General features: G+C 40.3%; 1 protein-coding gene across 1 annotated transcript in view; it reads left to right on the top strand.

Moving 5' to 3' along the window:
• The window catches only part of Zip48C (Zinc/iron regulated transporter-related protein 48C), a 96396-nt gene that overhangs the window by 39165 nt on the left and 37578 nt on the right, over nt 1–19653 (top strand). The window lies entirely within an intron of this gene.

Raw genomic sequence — 19653 nt, 5'->3', positions numbered from 1 at the left:
AAAACAGTTATTAATTTGAAGTCTATGTTCGGAAATGGTTTATACAGCTGTGCTTAATTTGAGTCCGATAAAATGTTTACAACGCAGTTTGAAGGGACCTGAATATGTTGTGGTTTTTGATATTTCTTTTTTAACACAAGTATTTATTTACTTGAAAATATATTATACAACATATACCCCGTGTATTAAAATATAAATCACTAATCTGAGAATCTAAGTAAAGTGCGTTTTTATAGAAGAGTGTATAGTCTACCGTACTTACCCTTTGTAGTTTAGAGGCTCTGGGTTCAAATCTAGTCCCGGATACCTGTTATCTACAGTTTTTATTGTGTTTAATCCTGCCTGACGAATTCTGGGGTGGTACCTTAAATTAGGTCATGAGTACTTCTGGATTCTTTCCAAATAATTAGCCCATTCATTGATCGTTTTACATTCCACGCTATAAAACGAGGGAATTACGAGTACATTGTCGTTAAATAATTCGTAAAAAATATAATTAATGGACAATATAAATATTATTTTTCTATTTATTTCGTCTGCTGCTTTTTTATGTTGCATTATGCACACATTTTATGAACAAGGGTCAATTTCTTTCCGACTACGCGTTAAATATTTTTTGTTTGTTGTAAGTAATTTTGTTTTTGTTTCACTTTTAAAGCAGGCAATTGTAAAATATACTTTCCGTCTTAGAAAGGTTTGGGTGGTGAATTGAGTGGGTAAATGAGAAGAGAGATAGAAAAAATTAAAATAAATGAAATTGTACAGAAACGAATGAAAATCGAGCAGCGAAGAGAATGTAAAAGAAATCAGTGTTCTTGTGAGTTTGTGTTCGCGCTGTGTAACTGGTGCAAAGCTCCGTGCTTCGGCCGATTACTGTCTTGTAAGAACGCGGGCCGTGAAGCTCAACTGTCTGCATTGCTGCAGGTAACAAAGAATGCCAGGCACTTCCGTTACTACCTGTGCATGCAAACACAGCGTGCATTGCACATTCCACACAACAAGTATACAATTCGACACCAGCCTCTGAAACGACAGGGTAACGTGTAGATTATAATAATATCAGAATCTGTTTGATTTGAGGTTTTCACAGCGGTGAGTATGAAAATTTCTGTCTTCTGGGTTGTTGCGCCGTGTAGTATGGTAGATGTTTACCAACGTTTCAGAGGTCATACTGCCTCCGTCATCAGGGCGATGAGTATGAAAATTTCTGTCTTCTGGGTTGTTGCGCTGTGTAGTCTGGTCGATGTTAACCAGCGTTTCAGAGGTCATACTGCCTCCATTATCAGAGTATAAAGATTTCTGTCTTCTGGGTTGTTGCGCTGTGTAGTCTGGTCGATGTTAACCAACGTTTCAGAGGTCATACTGCCTCCGTCATCAGGGCGATGAAGATTTCTGTCTTCTGGGTTGTTGCGCTGTGTAGTCTGGTCGATGTTAACCAACGTTTCAGAGGTCATACTGCCTCCGTCATCAGGGCGATGAAGATTTCTGTCTTCTGGGTTGTTGCGCCGTGTAGTATGGTAGATGTTTACCAACGTTTCAGAGGTCATACTGCCTCCGTCATCAGGGCGATGAGTATGAAAATTTCTGTCTTCTGGGTTGTTGCGCTGTGTAGTCTGGTCGATGTTAACCAACGTTTCAGAGGTCATACTGCCTCCGTCATCAGAGTATGAAGATTTCCGTCTTCTGGGTTGTTGCGCCGTGTAGTATGGTAGATGTTTACCAACGTTTCAGAGGTCATACTGCCTCCGTCATCAGAGTATGAAAATTTCTGTCTTCTGGGTTGTTGCGCCGTGTAGTATGGTAGATGTTTACCAACGTTTCAGAGGTCATACTGCCTCCATCATCAGGACGATGAAGATTTCTGTCTTCTGGGTTGTTGCGCCGTGTAGTATGGTCGATGTTTACCAACGTTTCAGAGGTCATACTGCCTCCGTCATCAGAGTATGAAAATTTCTGGGTTGTTGCGCCGTGTAGTATGGTAGATGTTTACCAACGTTTCAGAGGTCATACTGCCTCCGTCATCAGAGTATGAAAATTTCTGTCTTCTGGGTTGTTGCGCCGTGTAGTATGGTAGATGTTTACCAACGTTTCAGAGGTCATACTGCCTCCATCATCAGGACGATGAAGATTTCTGTCTTCTGGGTTGTTGCGCCGTGTAGTATGGTCGATGTTTACCAACGTTTCAGAGGTCATACTGCCTCCGTCATCAGGGCGATTCATCAGAATTTCCCATTTCGGTAGAGAATAATTACGTAATATGACATAAAATTCTTTGCACATCCACATAACCACAAACAGGTAGTCGGGTATAAAGCCTGCGTGAAAACTCATAAAGATATAACATTACTGTGCAGTCGAGAGGTACAAACTGGTAGAGAGGCTCTGGCAAATATACCAGTCGTAATGGTTAAAAACAAGATCGGTACTAGTGGTTAGGAATATAATACAGGAGTCTGAAAAGAAATTAAAATATAAAAATCTAAGTATAGAAATGAAGGTAATGTGGAATATGAAATGCTTTGTATCACCAATTTTGATTCAGGATAAGGAAATTGTAGCCAATGGAATCAGTACCAGAGACGCACTCAATATACGTATCCTGTACAAAAGACAGTTGTACCAGGAACATCGTACATAATAAGGAAAGTGTTACAGTCAGAAACTCGAAGCCTGAGTGATGGGATAACTTAGAAATACCACGAAAAATAGAAACACGTGATAAGAAAATAAATGATATAATAATACTTTTCCTGTGATTTGTTATGGATCAGGCAATAAATGCGTGTAGAGAGGTGTAGGTATAGCTCCACACATTTTAACCTCAACTCTAAATGAAAATTCACCGATTTTTTACCTCCGGTTCATACTAGATGGGAGAATATTTCAGGCCCCAAAGGTGGTCTACGGAAGAGAGAAATTCATGACCACGCAAAAATCCAGAGCATCATACCAGAAGGGCGTATCTGCATATTTGCATAATCGGAGATATTTTGTCTAAGAACATAAAGTAGTGGGATGTATATCATGCCAGAAGGGCATAAAGCTGATGCCGCTATACGCAGAGATTCAGGCAGTTACACTAATAATTCTTATTTGTCAAACCATATAAGTCGCAGAATTTAGTCTCCTATAAATCTGCCATTTTGCTCTTCTGGTATGGTGTCCTACATGTGTTCATTTATAAATTGTAAATTCCTTGAGACACTCTGTGCCCATAATTAAACTCATTTTTAATGTATAATTGTTGAAGTAATTAAACTAGTGGAACCCGAACTTTCATTGCTGTGTTTATAGGAGCCCGCCACTGGACCGTGTTCTTTGTCACTTTAATCCGATTTGCCTCGTGCCCTATTCCTTTAAGATTTTCTTTAATATTACCTTCTAAACCAACCCTCGGCTTTCCAAGTGGTCTCTTGCCTTTAAGTTTCCCGACTAATATGGAGGTCCTGTACATTTCTTATTTTTTCTGTGCATCTTATGTATTCGACCATCTCATTATCTGTCATTTGATCATCCTAACGTTGTTTGGTAAAGTGTGCAATTTACGCTGTACTTTTTGTAATTTTATCCTTGTTGTTTCTTCCTTTTTATCAGCGAAAAATATTATTTTCAGCACTTCTTTACACATTCAGAAACCAGCTTCGACACCCATATAAAACACACGTAGAATTTCAGTTTTCAGTGTTTTAATCTTATGTTTTTTAGGTAGCAGCATATTTTAAACTTCATAGTAGCAAACTTTCGTTAATTTAATCTGCCTTTAATTTCTTTACGAGTGTATGTTTTCTATTTGTGTTAATATGTTTTAACTATGGCAGATTGTTAAATTATTTCTACGTATGTGTGTTGGTATTTTGTCCTGCGAGAAGTAGACGTGTACCTAACTTCTCTGCGTTTACATGTTTAAAAGACCCTTCTTGTTAGCACCGAAGAAAACTTCCGTTTTAATTACGGTATGTTTTCGCCCCGTATGTTAAAGCAAAGTGAATTGTTCGGTTAGTTAGTAAATTCGGGTTACGTAAATGTACAGGTAACGTGGAAATAGGTTGTTTGTTCATACCTTTCAGCGGAATTTCATTTGCTGTGTTTCTTGGAACAGATAGCCAGTGTCGTAACTTCACGTAGACCGATCTTCACCTTGCCACTTGCATCAATGTCACCTGCAGCAGTTACGTAAATTAACGAAACAACCGCTGCATTTCCTATTTCATAACTCCTCCATGGAAGGATATGACGTCAGTCAGTCATCTTGCAGCGTGGGGCTGTGGACTGGCGTTGTGTGGAGGCTAAATGCTTTTAACTATTTAAGGGTAACTAAATGTACCATGTGTTCGGTAGTTGTGTATTTCACACACAGAATGTGTTTGTGGGTTTCAGTTCCTTTTCAGTACATTAGCATTTTTAACCCAGTGGCAACTATGTGTGACACCTACTTCAACATTCGGCAACAGTATTTTGCCAGCTGTGTATTTATATTTTCTGTATGTGTCTCAGAGATAACACGGATTATTTTCCTAAACAGTAATAACCAGCTGATGTGTGTAATTGATACACACTGTTTTATTTGCGGTTGGGAATGAATATTTAAATATTATTTACGCGAATTTCAACTTCAGGGTCATAATTAAGTTATTAGAGCTACGGTGTTTTTTTTTTCTTGAGTTAGGAAATCGAATTTTTATTAATGTTAGGATAAGTTTCCATTATCAGAAAGACGAAAGGCCAAAGTCTGGGAACTTCTAGAAGATTTACTCTCCTCCTCTTCCCCCGAACTCGATTTTAAAGGACCGGATCAAATCGATGACCTTGTATTTTAACAACCGTAGTCGTACGTTAAAAACATATATTAAAGTCATTTTAAGGGAAAAAACAGAGACTATGATTTTTGAGAACGAAGTTCTGACGAAAATATTTGGATTGAAGAGAGATGATCTGGTAGGAAACTGGAGACAATTGTACAGTGAGGAGCTTCATCGCTTTTATTTGTAATCAGATGTTAATAGGTCGATCAGATGAATGATGCATCATGTAGTACGAAGGGGAAAGTCGAGCAATCCGTACAAAAAGGGTTATTTGCAGAACCTGAATGGATGAAAGATCATGGTAGACCGAAGCGTAGATGTGAGGATAATATTAAAACGGATCATAGAGACGTAGAACATGAGAGCATGGACTGTTTTAAAATATGGACCAGTAGCGGGAGTTAGTTGCATGAAATTTGTCAGATATTGGTTCAGGTTTTACACTGTCGCCGTTATGGGCCCGTCTGTCTCCCCTAGGAACTAGGCAACCTTATTTCTCGAAGTAATTGTTGGAAGAGATTATTTCAACAACAGGGACCATTGTTAAGACAAATTTTTACAACAGTGACTGGATAATATTGCTGCCTTTGATAACACTGTTGCATTTTTTTATTCCTTTAGTTGCCCCGTTGATGTCAGCTCCCAGAACACCTTTGGAATTTTTGTGTACTCCTAAGAGTACGTGTTTCCAATCAAGTCTGTTGTAGCCACCGGCTCCACACTGGTCCTGGGGTACACCCAGCTCCCAGCTCGTAAAGTGGGTAACGAATACTCCTGAATGCGAGGCGGCTGGTACATGAAGTTGTCCACTCACCTCCATTTGATGTCGGAGTTTCGAGTGTGTTGAATTACCCTTGACTTTACCCAACCAGTTCAGTTCATCTTCAAGCTTTTTTTCATTATGCAATTTCTCAAACACTCGAAGAATTTTATGATTTTTTTTTTCCTGTGTCCAAATACGTTCGAAGAAGACTTGTTTTCATGTCAGAGACAAGCAGCTACTTTGAACCCAGAATCTCTTACTATTTTGGAAATGTATGATTGAATGATGAGACAGGTTTCTTGGTTCTTTGATTATTTAACTCCGTTGTTTCATTTCGAAAGGTTTCATACCGTCGGACAAATATGAAGATGATAATTAATGGGAAGTTTATAAAGATTTGGAAGTTGACAGTCAGTCTTGGCTTATTTAGTTCTCTTATAGAAGTGACGGAAACACAGGATGCACTTAGTTAGGATAGCCGGTAATCTTGCCGAGAATTCGAATTGGCCACGTCCCGAAATCAAGTCACTTCTCGGTTGATAGGATGTGCTCTGGAGTTTTATACTAGAAGACAGCTTTAACTGAAAGTTTTGTGTCTTTTCAGGTCGTGCGTTTGAAATAGGACACTTTTGTCGTGGTCGTACTAAAATTGTCTCTAAATTTTTTCTGAAATAGTTGTTTGAAATTGGACACAGCTCTTTTCCCATGTCTTACTGAAGTCAGTATTTAACGCAGTTCGTTTTCCAGGGATACAAGAAATGTGTTTTAATGGGAAATATTGTTTCTTTCCCACTAATTCCTGAAATACGTGTTTGAGGAAGGACACTTTCTTTCCCAAACGTTGTTGGAATGTAATGTAATGGTTTTTCTAGGTCTGTCTAAAATAGATGTTTAAAATAGAACACAATTGCTTCTTCATACCTTATTGAAATCTACGTTTGAATTAGGACACTTTCTTTCCTGTGGATTCATGAAGTCGATGTTGTAAAAGAACACAATTGCTTTCCCAGGTGTTGAAACAGGACAAAGTTGTTCTTTCCGGGTCTTGCTGGAGTCAGTGATTACTCCAATGGGTATTTTGAATAAGAACTCAATTGCTTTCCCAGGTCTTTCTGGAATTACTGTCTTTTCGTGCAAGGTAGCCGCTGCTACCCCGACGGGCGCCTGGAATTCCGGTCGTCTTCTTGTTGTTCTGCGACCGACCGCATTCCAGAGGCCACTCACCTTGACTACCCCGCTGCACATTCCTATGCGCCACACAATATTAGGTCGCTACAGGCTGTCCCGCAACTTGTATCACCATTCTTCCAACAGACCTTGACATGTAACGTCGCTCGTACCACATTGGAAGGAGACTGTGGTTTGGAGCTGTTGGCTCGCATGATATTTGACGACACTCTACCAACTGTCTTTGTCAGTGTAGTGTGGTCAATAAGATGTGTGGATGGCAGTGGTTTTTAAACTGTTCACGAATCCCTTCAGGCGCACTAAATGTTTGAGGACGTACACTAACTTTCGTAATTCTAATGTTCTTTCAATGCATTTAAAATAGAGCACTTAGAAGGATGTCGCTGGTTTACTGGGCGGAGTTGTTTTGAAAAAAATAATACTTTTTCAAAAGGCACTATGTATCTAATTCCGTATTTTAGATGAAGAGATGCAGTACCTTTGACTCTGTTTCTGGGCAGAAATTATTTGTGAAACGCCATGTAAAGTTTCAGCTACTTGGAGATCGGATGGGTCAAGTGACTGTCTTGGAAGATGGAAGGGGACATTCAAGTAGAAATTCTTGGAAAATGTGTAATTTTAGATGCGGGGATGTCGGTGTTCCGATTTTCAAAGAAGGGTCTTGTGGATGTATAAGGAGCCCCGTGATATTAGCTTGGAGAGGACGTTGTCAGATGCCCCAGAATTTATCGAGAAGCACAGACGAAAACTACGAAATCCTCATTGTATACCATCTCTCCCAGCCGAGATTCGAATCCGGGACCCGTTTATATGAAGTGATATTCAGTCACAATAATCATTCTTGTGACGCTGTGTAACCTATTCAGTTCATAAAGCGTCGAGCAGCTGCGTCGTGGCCCTTGACTGTGTTGACGTGTTGACGGGTCGTGCTGGCCCGCGGGCCGTTTGTTTGCCTGCCCTTGTTCTTCCAGTTCTAGGAATTGACTGAATTCCGTGTCAGTGGCACTGGCCAGTGTGGCGAGGTGCGTGCCACATTGCGCTCCCACTCGTCCCAGGAGCTCACCCTCTGAGAACTCTGGTGTGGTTCCAGCTGGGAAGTCGTTGCTCGAATCCCGGCAGGGGCAGACAGTTTTGTCTTCTCTACTGTAGTTTGCAGACCGGTTCTGAAGACAGAGAGCTTTTTTCCCTGGTTCTGGAAGTGTTGTGAAACGACCAACCATTAGAACAATCATCCAGATAACCAACGATTAACCACTCAACTGTAATTTCATACAACTTGAGCTCTGATAGTTTAGTTAGTTATGTAACACGCTACGAACTGGACGGCCATGGTTTGGTTCCCGGTAGTGAAGTATTAATTTTTCTCTTCGCCACTGCTATGTCTAGACCAGTTCTGGGTTCAATCTAGCCTCTAACCCAGCCGTTATCGGCGATTCTTTCCTTGGAAGGTAAAGCGGCCACCGACGGATCTATAAAAAGGTGGGTTTTGTCGATGTTTGGACTTGTAGGTACACATCATCCCGACCGAGGAACATACTGCCTCCATCATTCCTGTAGAGGAAGTATATTCCTCTGAAATATTGTTAGCTGCCTGCATGTCCACACGATGTTAGAGCCCAGAAGATGAACATCGACATCTTCACTGCCGTGAGAACCTCAGATTTCACAAATGAATTTTGTTTTTTACTAATTTTTAGTTATTCTTTCATCTGTGTTTGAGTAATATCTGGTTACGTTTAAAGTAATTACTCATATTTTTTGTCCGATTTGGAAGTAAAATTTAACTTGTATTTTGTTGTCTGTTGGATTGAGACAGAAACTTTTGAATTAATTTTCTGAAATAATTTTATAATATTTATTGTACTGCCCCGTCCAGTGGCGCACATAGAAGCAAATCGATGGTCATCGGTCTGGAATGTTTATTGTTCGGGAATTCAACTTTTACATTTCTTGTCATAACTACGGTGGATGTTTTCTCTACCACCAAAGAGTGGTTAATGTGTACAATTACATGATGTCGGACGTTAGGGATCTATATAAGCAGATCTTGACAGTAAAAGGGTTAGGTATACGGAATACTGAAACATGTTTCAAGTAAACGTTATAATTTGTAATGCGTTCCATATATAATGACAACTACTAATTTTGCCCATGTTATCATAATTTATATATAGGCCTGTCTTCTGTGTAAAGTTTATGTGTTATTAGGATTGTCGACTCAAGTAGAATTAGATGGGTAGGCCGCGTAGCGCGTATGAGAGTTACGAGGAATGCGCTAAAAGATTTGGCTAGAAAACCTGAAGGGAAGACACGAATTTTGAAGGCAAATATGAGAGGGTAGTTTTAAAGAGATGTATTTAGGTAGATGTGGTCTGGATTGATCTGGCTGTCTAGTAACGGGGTCTTGTGAACTCTGTAATGAATTTCCCAGTTCCACAAAAGATAGGGAATTTATTGACTGTGAAGCACTAGCTGCTTCTCAAGGACTCTGCTCAATGGAACTAATTATTTTGGTTAAGAATTAGTTAGCTTTACAGTCGCACCTCAGTTGTAAGTGTCTCGGGTGTTATTAAGTTTCGTCGAAATCCATTGATTGATTTTGGTCGTGAAATGTGTAGTCCGATACAAAGAGAGTGTGACCTTCGTATTATGCGTTTGTTTTATGTACTTTAAGCAAAGTCATTAGGCGTGTAGAATCAACTTCTAATCATTTCTGATCGATTTTCTCATTATTTGAATATAATCGGTCAATTTAGCAATCATTAACCTGTGAGGTATTAGGCCGTGTCTTATATTTTGGTTTCAGGGCGTCTTTCTCTGTGATATTCCCTAACTTATTTTCCCGCTGCGCCTGTATGTCGTCAACTGTTTTGGTATTCTGCTGTTTTCCGTTCATCTTAATCTTAAAGTTTCTTCTCGTTAATTTCTTCTTCAGATTTTTTACGAATTAGGCCCTCTGCCCTGTGAAAATTCAAAATTAACTTTTGAAACTCATAATACTTTTAGAGAATTGGTCGGAGTCCTTGGATAGGAAATCGGCCCATCACATGGCCTCTACCTCCGTATGACAACACAGCGTAAAAGAAAACGGGCATTTGAGCCTTGAGTGAGATTCGAACCCTGTATCAGCAGTTGAAGACCATGCATTCCTCAAGCTACTGTAGTCGATCTGTTCAATCGTTGAAGACATAAAATCTATTGGTATGAATATTGATCTACTGTAGCGTTGTTCGGGACGGACAAACACCTGTTGGTGTAGATGTTTACAGATGAGCACAAATTGGCGAAGCCGGTCTACAGCTGCAGTTAGGTAACCGAAGGCTGTTTTGTCCTCTATACGTCGAGGTCTTTATATTGATTCTCTGGATTGATAGCAGTTGACAGGTCCATTACGTAAAGGACGTGCTTCCACTTAAAAAAAATTGGAACACAACAAAAACTTGTTTAAAATTTCAAATTCGGGCCAAAAGCCACAATGCGGCGTGACTCCATTTTTGCTATAACGTTGTATCAAATGACGAGCTAAAAATACATCGGGCGATACTTTGTATGTACAAAATATTGTAAAACTAAATTTCAGACGAAACTGGAGACTGAACCAATGAGTTCCAGCAGCAACATGAGTCCACAGAACTGTCTTTCGAGTAAGTTAAAATAAATTCTGGCTAACACACTCTTTATTTTATGCTTGATTTATTTTCCAATAAGAATAATATGCAACTATCTAATTTTCATTTCAGTTATAATTCACTAACATCTTTTGCATCTAAGAGTTAGTCTAAGTTATTTTTGGACTCATGTTCAAGTCGCCGTGGCTTTCAGAAGTTCCTTGTGGTCGAAATATAAATTAAAACCTAGTAGTAAAAGAACATGACTCCAGGACTCGTGTAATTTTGCTGGAAAAATGTTTTAGATAAGACTGCCCACGTAGTAAAGGCTTGGTCTGGTATGATTTTGGTGGGAAACAATGCATATGCCCATGGTGATTGCCACAGTTACAATAACTCTGTCTCTCAAAAAGTTGATCAGTGTGGTTTTGCAAATGACCGATTCATTTTTCGGACCTGTGACTTAAAATATCGTTATGAGTCTCAAAAGGGGCTGGACACCAAATCAGTAACTTTCCCTGCCTTCAGCCCCATCCTGATGACGTAGCACCTCTGAAACATCGGTAAACTTTTCTGCCTTCATCATCAGGGCGATGATGAAGGCAGCCAATACCTCTGAAACGTCTTTAAACGTCTGCCAGACTACACGGCACAACAATCCAGAAGGCAGCCATCTTCATACTCGCTACCGTAAGATCTGAAATCTCATTTAATGAGAATGTGTGACATTTGAAACTCGTAACGTTGTTCCTCATGAAAAATCTGGCTTCATGTGTGGGAAGGTCCTGAGTTTCGAACCAATGTCCAGACGCTGAGTATTCTGACTGCTGTTTCTGTCGAAACAAATCCTGGGACAGTCCCTTAAAACATGCTGTAATTATTTCCTTCTGTATACTTCCCAGTTCATCATTCAGTCTTCGTTTCATCCTGCACTATTTAATGTCTGTAGTTGAGAAAACATCTTTCAAGTAAACTAAGAAACAAACAAGGTATAATCTGTTTCTAACATCATTGGCCTATGTTTTTGTGATTTTCTCTATCACTCTGAAATGCTGTTTGTGATCTGGAAACAAAATACATTTCCATTCGGAGGGCTGACATACGAACGGTGGGCTGTATGGTTGGCAGAATCACTGTAGGAATGTACCGCCATGTATGGTGTGTGTTAAAGCTCCTGGGAACATTATTTCTCTGTTCTGTTTCCATATCGGGTGCCCATCACGTGCAGCATTCCGCCTTGTCTACCAGGCTTTCTTCAGGCACTCTCGTGAAGAAGTAATTCATTGTTTCTAAAACTCCCTCACTTGGCGATACACTGAACTTTTCACAGCTTATTGGATCATGTATAATTACAAATTTGTCGTGTGTGGTTAAACCATTTTCATGCTTCAGTTTGTGTGGCCAGGTATCTATCGACTGGATGACCGCAGTTCGATTCCCGACTGGGGCAAGGAATTTTATCGTTTCTAATTTCAGATCGCTTTTGTTTCCCACCTATGGGTATCATGGCTCTTTCTCCGAGGGGAAAATCGATCAAGGTGTGGAGATGACCACTGTCTTCCATGTAGCGCCGAGGTTAAGAATACGTGGAACTATACGTCCACTCCTCCATACGTCTTCTTGCCGTGGTGCGTAATTAAACACAGGGACAACTTTGAATTTTACGTTTGCATTGTTGTGTTTTCTGTTTGAACGATTTCTTCTAATATTTGTCTCAGTTCATAAGAAATTTTAACAAACCAACAAGTTATATGAATCATAATAAATGGAATGAGTAATAGATGAATATTAACACTAAAATGGAGATTTCCGTCTTCTGGGTTGTTGCGCGGTGTAGTGTGATCGATGTTAACCAACGTTTCAGAGGTCATACTGCCTCCGTCATCAGGGCGATTAGTATGAAAATTTCTGTCTTCTGGGTTCTTGCGCTGTGTAGTCTGGTCGAAGTTAACCGACGTTTCAGAGGTCATACTGCCTCCGTCATCAGAGTATGAAGATTTCTGTCTTCTGGGTTGTTGCGCTGTATGGTCGATGTTAACCAACGTTTCAGAGGTCATACTGCCTCCGTCATCAGGGCGATTAGTATGAAAATTTCTGTCTTCTGGGTTCTTGCGCTGTGTAGTCTGGTCGAAGTTAACCGACGTTTCAGAGGTTATACTGCCTCCGTCATCAGAGTATGAAGATTTCTGTCTTCTGGGTTGTTGCGCCGTGTAGTCTGGTCGATGTTAACCAACGTTTCAGAGGTCATACTGCCTCCGTCATCGGGGCAATTCATCGCCCTGATGACGGAGGCTGTTTGACCTCTGAAACGTTGGTTAACATCGACCAGACTACACAGCACAATAACCCAGAAGACAGAAATCTTCATACTCCCCGCTGTGAAAACCTCAAAAATTTCAAGACTAAAATGGCTGTCCTGTTAGGTCGCATTATGCAAAAGATATAAAGCAGAGATTGCAGTTGTAAGAGATTTGATGTCCAGGAGACCAGCATCCATAATTCAGTTCAAACTCAGAAAAGTGTAATTGTGAATAATAAGAGGTATTCAATGTTGTGGCAGCAATAATTTAACAAAGAAACAGTACCACATACAGACGAGATAACAGATAACAGTCCATTGCTATTAGCACATTTTATGAAGTTCCTTCAAATGTGCTGAAACATATTTCAATTCAAAATGAAGCCCAACATGCTATGTGACACATTATCACAAACTGAGTTCTGTTCGCTGAATTTTTAAGTGGGGTGGGGTGGGGGAATCTGTGGCAGGACTAGTGGGGAGTGAGGGGGCTCCATCTTGCAGTAAACCGGAGTTTCAAGTGTGAGATAAGATCCCTGGGGCCATTTTACAAGAAAGTAAACTGGCTTCATTGATCTCTTTCGTACTTCAGTGAAACATTCTATGCTGGGGTAAAGTGCCCGGAGCGTCAAGCTGACCACTCGCTCCCATTCAGTGCCGAGCCGTACCTACACCCATACGTCGTCGTGGCTTTGTACTTCAGCACCAGGTGGGATCTCGATGAACCTGGCTGAGAACAGAGTTCAGTGTCCGGCTATTGTGAACGCGGAGCGCCGAGTCGAGTTCCTGAAAGCAGGGAATTTTTTTACTTTTCTGAGCGACTATCAGCATTTAAAGGAAGAACCTACAACAACCATTGAGCAAAATGTTTTAAAGATTGGTAATTGTTATATGCAATGTATAAAATAAAGGCGTATTGAAAAAATCATGTTGGTGCTTCCATCTCAAAATTTAATCTCTAAATACCTCTCGACTGTACTTGTGTGGGGTTTGACATGGGAAGATATAAAATACTCTTAGATTATTTAACTTTATTTTATCAACTGCATAGGCTGTAAGTGTCCAATGGGAGAATTGTTTTGAATTATGAACGTACGGGGCTGTGTAAGAACGCGGTCTTGTAGCCTGTAAGGTATTATCACATGTGCTTGTAGTGACTGAGGAAAGCCACGAAACTCTCAGAATAGCATGTGTTGGTGCCGAGAGTCGTACCCGAGACATATTGTAGGACTTACGACCACTCAATCGCTACATCTGTTCCATCTCCTTGTAAGAACATCTATGAAGTTTCATTTAAGCTTTATAACGCGCTTATACCAATTCGGTCATCATCTTTCAGTTAAAACTGTATATAAATCCGCGCGAGTAGGCTTGACCGTCCTGTAATTCGTTGATTGTATGCACTTGGTGCACAAAAGACATAAATACAGTTAACAGACTTCCGCACGTTTAAGTTATAAACCTACATTTCGAGAAGTTGAAACAAGTTTGACTGTGGTTCATCCAGACCGAAACAGGAAGTTTCGGCTGGACTCACATCGATTAGTCAAGACGAGACAAGACAAACGTGGACATGTTTAGTCACGATAGGTCACTTTCTAGATTATGGGGCAACGCACACCATTTAGACACTTGAATTAGACATGTCGAAATGTATCTTATCTTGTCTGCTTGCACCATTCCGAAAATCGAGCATTAGACAACGTGAACCTGTGGTATTAACCCCGTCCTCGACATTTGTTCACGACTGAGCATGTTTGTGACATTGGACTAAAGATGTCTCACCTTGTCTTTTCCGTCGTCATCTTGTCTAACCGTGTCTGAACTAGCAGGTGTGCTTAAGACCAAACAGTGCTATCATAATTTGTTTTGGAATAATTTCTCCAAATTCAATTTTATATGTCGATTACTGCCTGCCTTATTGTTAAAATATAAAAATTAAAGAAAAACAAATGTACCAGTTATTGCACACTTGTTTCTGCTGCTTAGAATATACCGAGTGCACTTAAACACGGAACTATTTTTTAAATATAAGGCCTACACAAAAAGAAAACGCAGACGTGTGGGTGTCCTTGTTGAGTACGAGTTTAGTGGCCGTCCCCCACCATACAGGACCCCCTGGGGGTCCATCTCTCTCTGATCTCCCTTTGGAGCCCCGCAGTCTGCTAAACCAAGTTATGATGTAGACGAGAAGCGGGGAAAGGCGGGAGTTTATTTGCTTCTGATGGATTGGCTTGAAAGTTCTCCAGGTGTCTCTTCTCGTGTACGTGTTTTGACCTTATTCTGAGAACGTTTGTTTATGCTAAGTACTTCCACTCTGGTTCATTCCTCTTTAGAATATCAGGAAGGGTATAAAATTATCACAGACTCTCAACGACAGAAACTCATTACCATAAAGTACCAGGAAGGTTTAAGTTACTTGACACCAAAATTATAACATTTAATAAAGTTAACGAATCTGAATTTCTTGAGGTTTTTCAACAAAATAGTATAGACTTGTGGATTCCTCGATGCGCCCATTCGTTCTACGTGTCTCACCGATATTATCTCGATTTTGTCCCTAACAATGTAAGATGAAGAGTACAAATTACTGAAGCTCCTTGTTATGAAATTTACTCGATTGTAAAGTTGCGTTATTAAGTCGATGGCGCAGAGTTCTTCGTGAGGAGCTAATTGTCGCTTAGCTAGTCAATAAATTGCCCAATCTGCCGTTTATGGAGCTCCAAGGTTCATTAGCTTGTTCGCAGGAGGTCGCCACTGGTCTATAGTCTGAGCCTCACACTTTGTTTAAGATTCATTTTAATGGTATCATCTCACTTACGCCTGTGTCTCCCACGTGGTATCTTCTTTAAAGTTTTTCTGACGAAAATTTTGAACGCGTTTCGTGTTTTCTGTTGTCTCCTAGCAGTATGTTATACGACACGTAGAATGGCGTGTGACTGTTGATCACCCTGTACATTTCGCCAGACCAAGAGAAAGACTATGTCTGGGGAGAAAGCAGAGCCTCTGGTAAATGTGAATTAACTGCCAGCAACTGAGTTTATTAGTTTATTTAACGACACTTTCAGTATCTCAGACTATGTAGCGTCGAATGGGAGGATGATAGTGAATAATGACATGGAATGGATGTGGAAAGAAGCTGTCGTGGCCTAATTAAATGTACTATCCTGGTATTTTCCTGGAAGAGATGAGGAAAACCAAGAAAAGTCAGTCAGAATAGCTGATCTCCTGCTGAGATTTGAATCTGGGTTCTCCCGAATACGGAACAGGAGTGTTAACTCGATCACATTTGAATTTTGTCACATTTTTAATGATTTTAAAACTTATTATTATTATAATTTTTCCATGTAATCGGATGAAAAGACGTGAACATGTACTTGGTTTTCTCTTCACGTACGTCTAGACTAGCTTCCTTACGACCGCTCAGTAAATTAACATCATTAACGTAACGGAAGCTGATGTGCCACATTCATTTCGAATCTCTGCTTTTCGTTCCTAATGGTAAAGGTATGAGTAAGTGGAATCTTTGAGATTCAAAAATTAAGATTCAGGGCAATACATAAAACATTCAAACGACGAAAGAGACAATGTTTAGATTTTATAAAGTACCAGCTGTTTCGTGTGGAAGTGAATTGTTTGAACAAGTTCTTGAGACGTACCGAATTTGACTGAATTTAAACCGAATATATAATAGAAAGAGATCAGTATGTATTCCATAAATTTTATAAGATACCAGTACAGAGAAAAACAACTGACGGTGACATATTTCTAGAACTTGCATATCAGCGTGATAAAGAGGTGGGAAAAAGCATTGAAAAAGTTAGATGTGCAGTCAGACAGGGTCGAACCTGATCCGAAAAGTACATTTGTCTGTATTATTAATTTTCAAGAGTTACGAATTTCGGCATTTTAATAACTTTATTTACAATTAGGCTTTTCAGTAATATAATTTGAACGAAATAGAGTAGTATATGTTGTATTGATAATCTCTGTAACACATTTGCGTCTGAGGAAAAGGGAAAAAATGTCTGTTGAAGAATGAAAATTCGTAAGGAACGCATTTCGAAACTATTTGTGCAACTCTTTTGCCTTACTTCAAGGTACAGAATACCAGGAAAAAGCAGTATGTTAATTTAGAGCAGTGGGTCGATGTTTTCAGTCGGGGTCATAGAGCTGTGCGGAATGAAGTTCCAGCAGGCTTGTCTTGTCTTGTCTCGCCGTCCGACGTATTTAGACACCAAGTTCTACTTGCTGCGGCTTCCTACCGACGCCTGCACAGTTCTGCGCGTTCCCTATTTCCTTGTATGTATCCTATCTGCCTGCCTCTTCTCAGCTCAGAGTTACTGTCCCCAAAATATAATTATTGGAGTCTATCTTCCTCCTGTCCACGTCTTCCTGATGTTTTCTACTTGTAACCCTTTCGTACCTTCTTCAAAATTAGGTTATCACGTTGGCGAGGGTGAGGGTGACTCTCTTCTGGGGTGTTTGTTGTTTGATAGAAGTTTCCCGACGTTGTAGGATTTGAAGTTTTCACAGCGGTGAGTCTGAAGATGGCTGTCTTCTGGGGTGTTTGTTGTTTGATAGAAGTTTCCCGACGTTGTAGGATTTGAAGTTTTCACAGCGGTGAGTCTGAAGATGGCTGTCTTCTGGGGTGTTTGTTGTTTGATAGAAGTTTCCCGACGTTGTAGGATTTGAAGTTTTCACAGCGGTGAGTCTGAAGATGGCTGTCTTCTGGGGTGTTTGTTGTTTGATAGAAGTTTCCCGACGTTGTAGGATTTGAAGTTTTCACAGCGGTGAGTCTGAAGATGGCTGTCTTCTGGGGTGTTTGTTGTTTGATAGAAGTTTCCCGACGTTGTAGGATTTGAAGTTTTCACAGCGGTGAGTCTGAATATGGCTGTCTTCTGGGTTAATACGCCGTGAAGTCTGGTAAAAGTTAACCGGCGTTTCAAAGGTCCTTGCTATGGAAGCAGCAAGGACCTCTGAAAAGTCTGCTAACTTCCACCAGACTACACGGCGCAACAACCCAGAAGACAACCATCTTCGTTTTATAGGTTCTTGCTACGATAACCCTGATGATTGAGGCAACATGTACCTCTGAAACTCATGTAAAATACCAGACTTACACGGCGCCACTCCCTAGAAGACAGCTATTTTGTCTGACGTGTCTTCGGTCTCGAGGTCCCCAGCCTTCTATCCGTTTCGCGTAGTTCTTTCTCATGGTGTCCTTTCATAAAGATTTTTACCTAAGAGGGATGAAGCCAGTGGACCATTTGCGGATGTTCCATAACGAGTAACTTTAAGATTTATTATCAGGCCAACTATTATTGTTTGAATTTTAATTTGTAATTGTTACATAAACGCAATTGTGTGTTTGTTTGCTTGCTTTGATGCATACTTGGTCGCTTTCACTGATAACTGAAAGTCCTCAATAATGTCACAAGATGGCAGAATGTTCTATTTTACAAGTGCTGTTACAGTTAGGCAGCTTTTAAAAGTAGGATGGGCCTGTGGGCGATGAAAACTTTCGAATAAAATAGTGCGTAGCACTGCTGATATTGCTCATTGTTATTCTTAGTTGATATTTGTGGGAAAGGAATATTTAGACGGGACAAAGAAGGTAAGGTAAAGCTACCTATAAATGAAGGGGAATAAGAGATGAGGATACATTTCCCGTTGAACTTCAAGAGGTTTTTTTCAATTACTACGAGACATACTTCTTCTGGTACTCTTCCTGTCTGTGTCGGAGTTTCTGTTCGTCCATCATGTCTTCATTTTTCGTATTTCTAGATTTCCGTCTCCTGATAACTTTTCATACGAATGATATCAGCTCACGGTATTACACATTTAGAAGCATCGTGATTCATACAGGGCACCTGGTATTGTTATGACAGTGAAATGAATAGTTTGCGACACAAAAATGCATATAGCATTCAGTCGGGAATGTATGGGAAGGACAGAGATCGCAGTAGAGACTGTTTGACGGTCGGTCGGATATCAAAATAAATCTTAAAGGAATAGAATTTGAATGGGGGGGGGGGGGGGGGATTGTCTCAGAACGAACAGTGTGTGGTGGTGACATATTCCAGCATCTGTAGCCTGATTCTTTACAGCAGTTTCTCTTGATCATTTCACATTGACCTATCAGTACGTAAAGTTTCGTTTAGACCATCCTGAGAAGTCTTTCCTGGGAGGAAAACATTGAAGTGAATTTCTTGTCTCTTTAATCCTAGGTCAATGTCCAGTTTCATAGTAACTTCGTAGATTTCACTCTCCTAACATTGGACCCCAGATGAAAGAAGTTCTCTGTTATATTAGATTGCAGACTGACTTCTTAGTTATTCCTTCTCAGGTCTAAATACTTTCCTGAGCGCTTTGTGTTAAGACATTTGTAATTTGGGTTTGGCACTCAGAGGAAGAGACCACTTTTCACACGCATACAGAACAACTGGCGAATTTATTTTACATGTCCTGATACCATAGGATAGTTGGTCCCCAGACCTTGATTCGAATTTGAACCTCCCGAACACGAATACACTAGTTGTGCCGTTCAACTACGACATTTGATTTGACACGTGTAACACGCATTCGAGAGATGCCAGGTTTGAATCGACCCTGAGTATCGAATGTGTTCATGGTGATTTTACCAACTTTCTCCATGCAAAGATTAGAATAGTGCATTTAAATCGTCCCCGACCATTCCCACATCCTTATCATCATGTCATCAAGTTAATACTCCTGAAAAGTAACGTTTGGCTACATAACTTTCTTTTCCGCGTTATAACAAACATGCACAAATATCAAAATTGGGATCAGTAACTTCGAAAATGAGCGTCGAAGTGTGGCTCACAGCACAAGATCAAGTGTCGATGAGTAATATTGTGGGGAGGGGGTTCACCGCCCCTTTGTTCCCGCCCTGAACTTCAGACGACCTACCTGATATGCCTGAACTTCATCGAATGTGTATCTGTTTCCCTGACTCCGGCCGGACTTTCT

The sequence above is a fragment of the Zootermopsis nevadensis genome, unplaced genomic scaffold (assembly GCF_977971745.1).
Source record: "Zootermopsis nevadensis isolate Lab colony 2312 unplaced genomic scaffold, Znev_1.0 Znev_ptg000028l, whole genome shotgun sequence".
NCBI classification, from domain to species: domain Eukaryota; kingdom Metazoa; phylum Arthropoda; class Insecta; order Blattodea; family Termopsidae; genus Zootermopsis; species Zootermopsis nevadensis.
Note: the sequence above shows the minus strand (reverse complement) of the source record. Positions and strands in the feature narration are given on the sequence as shown.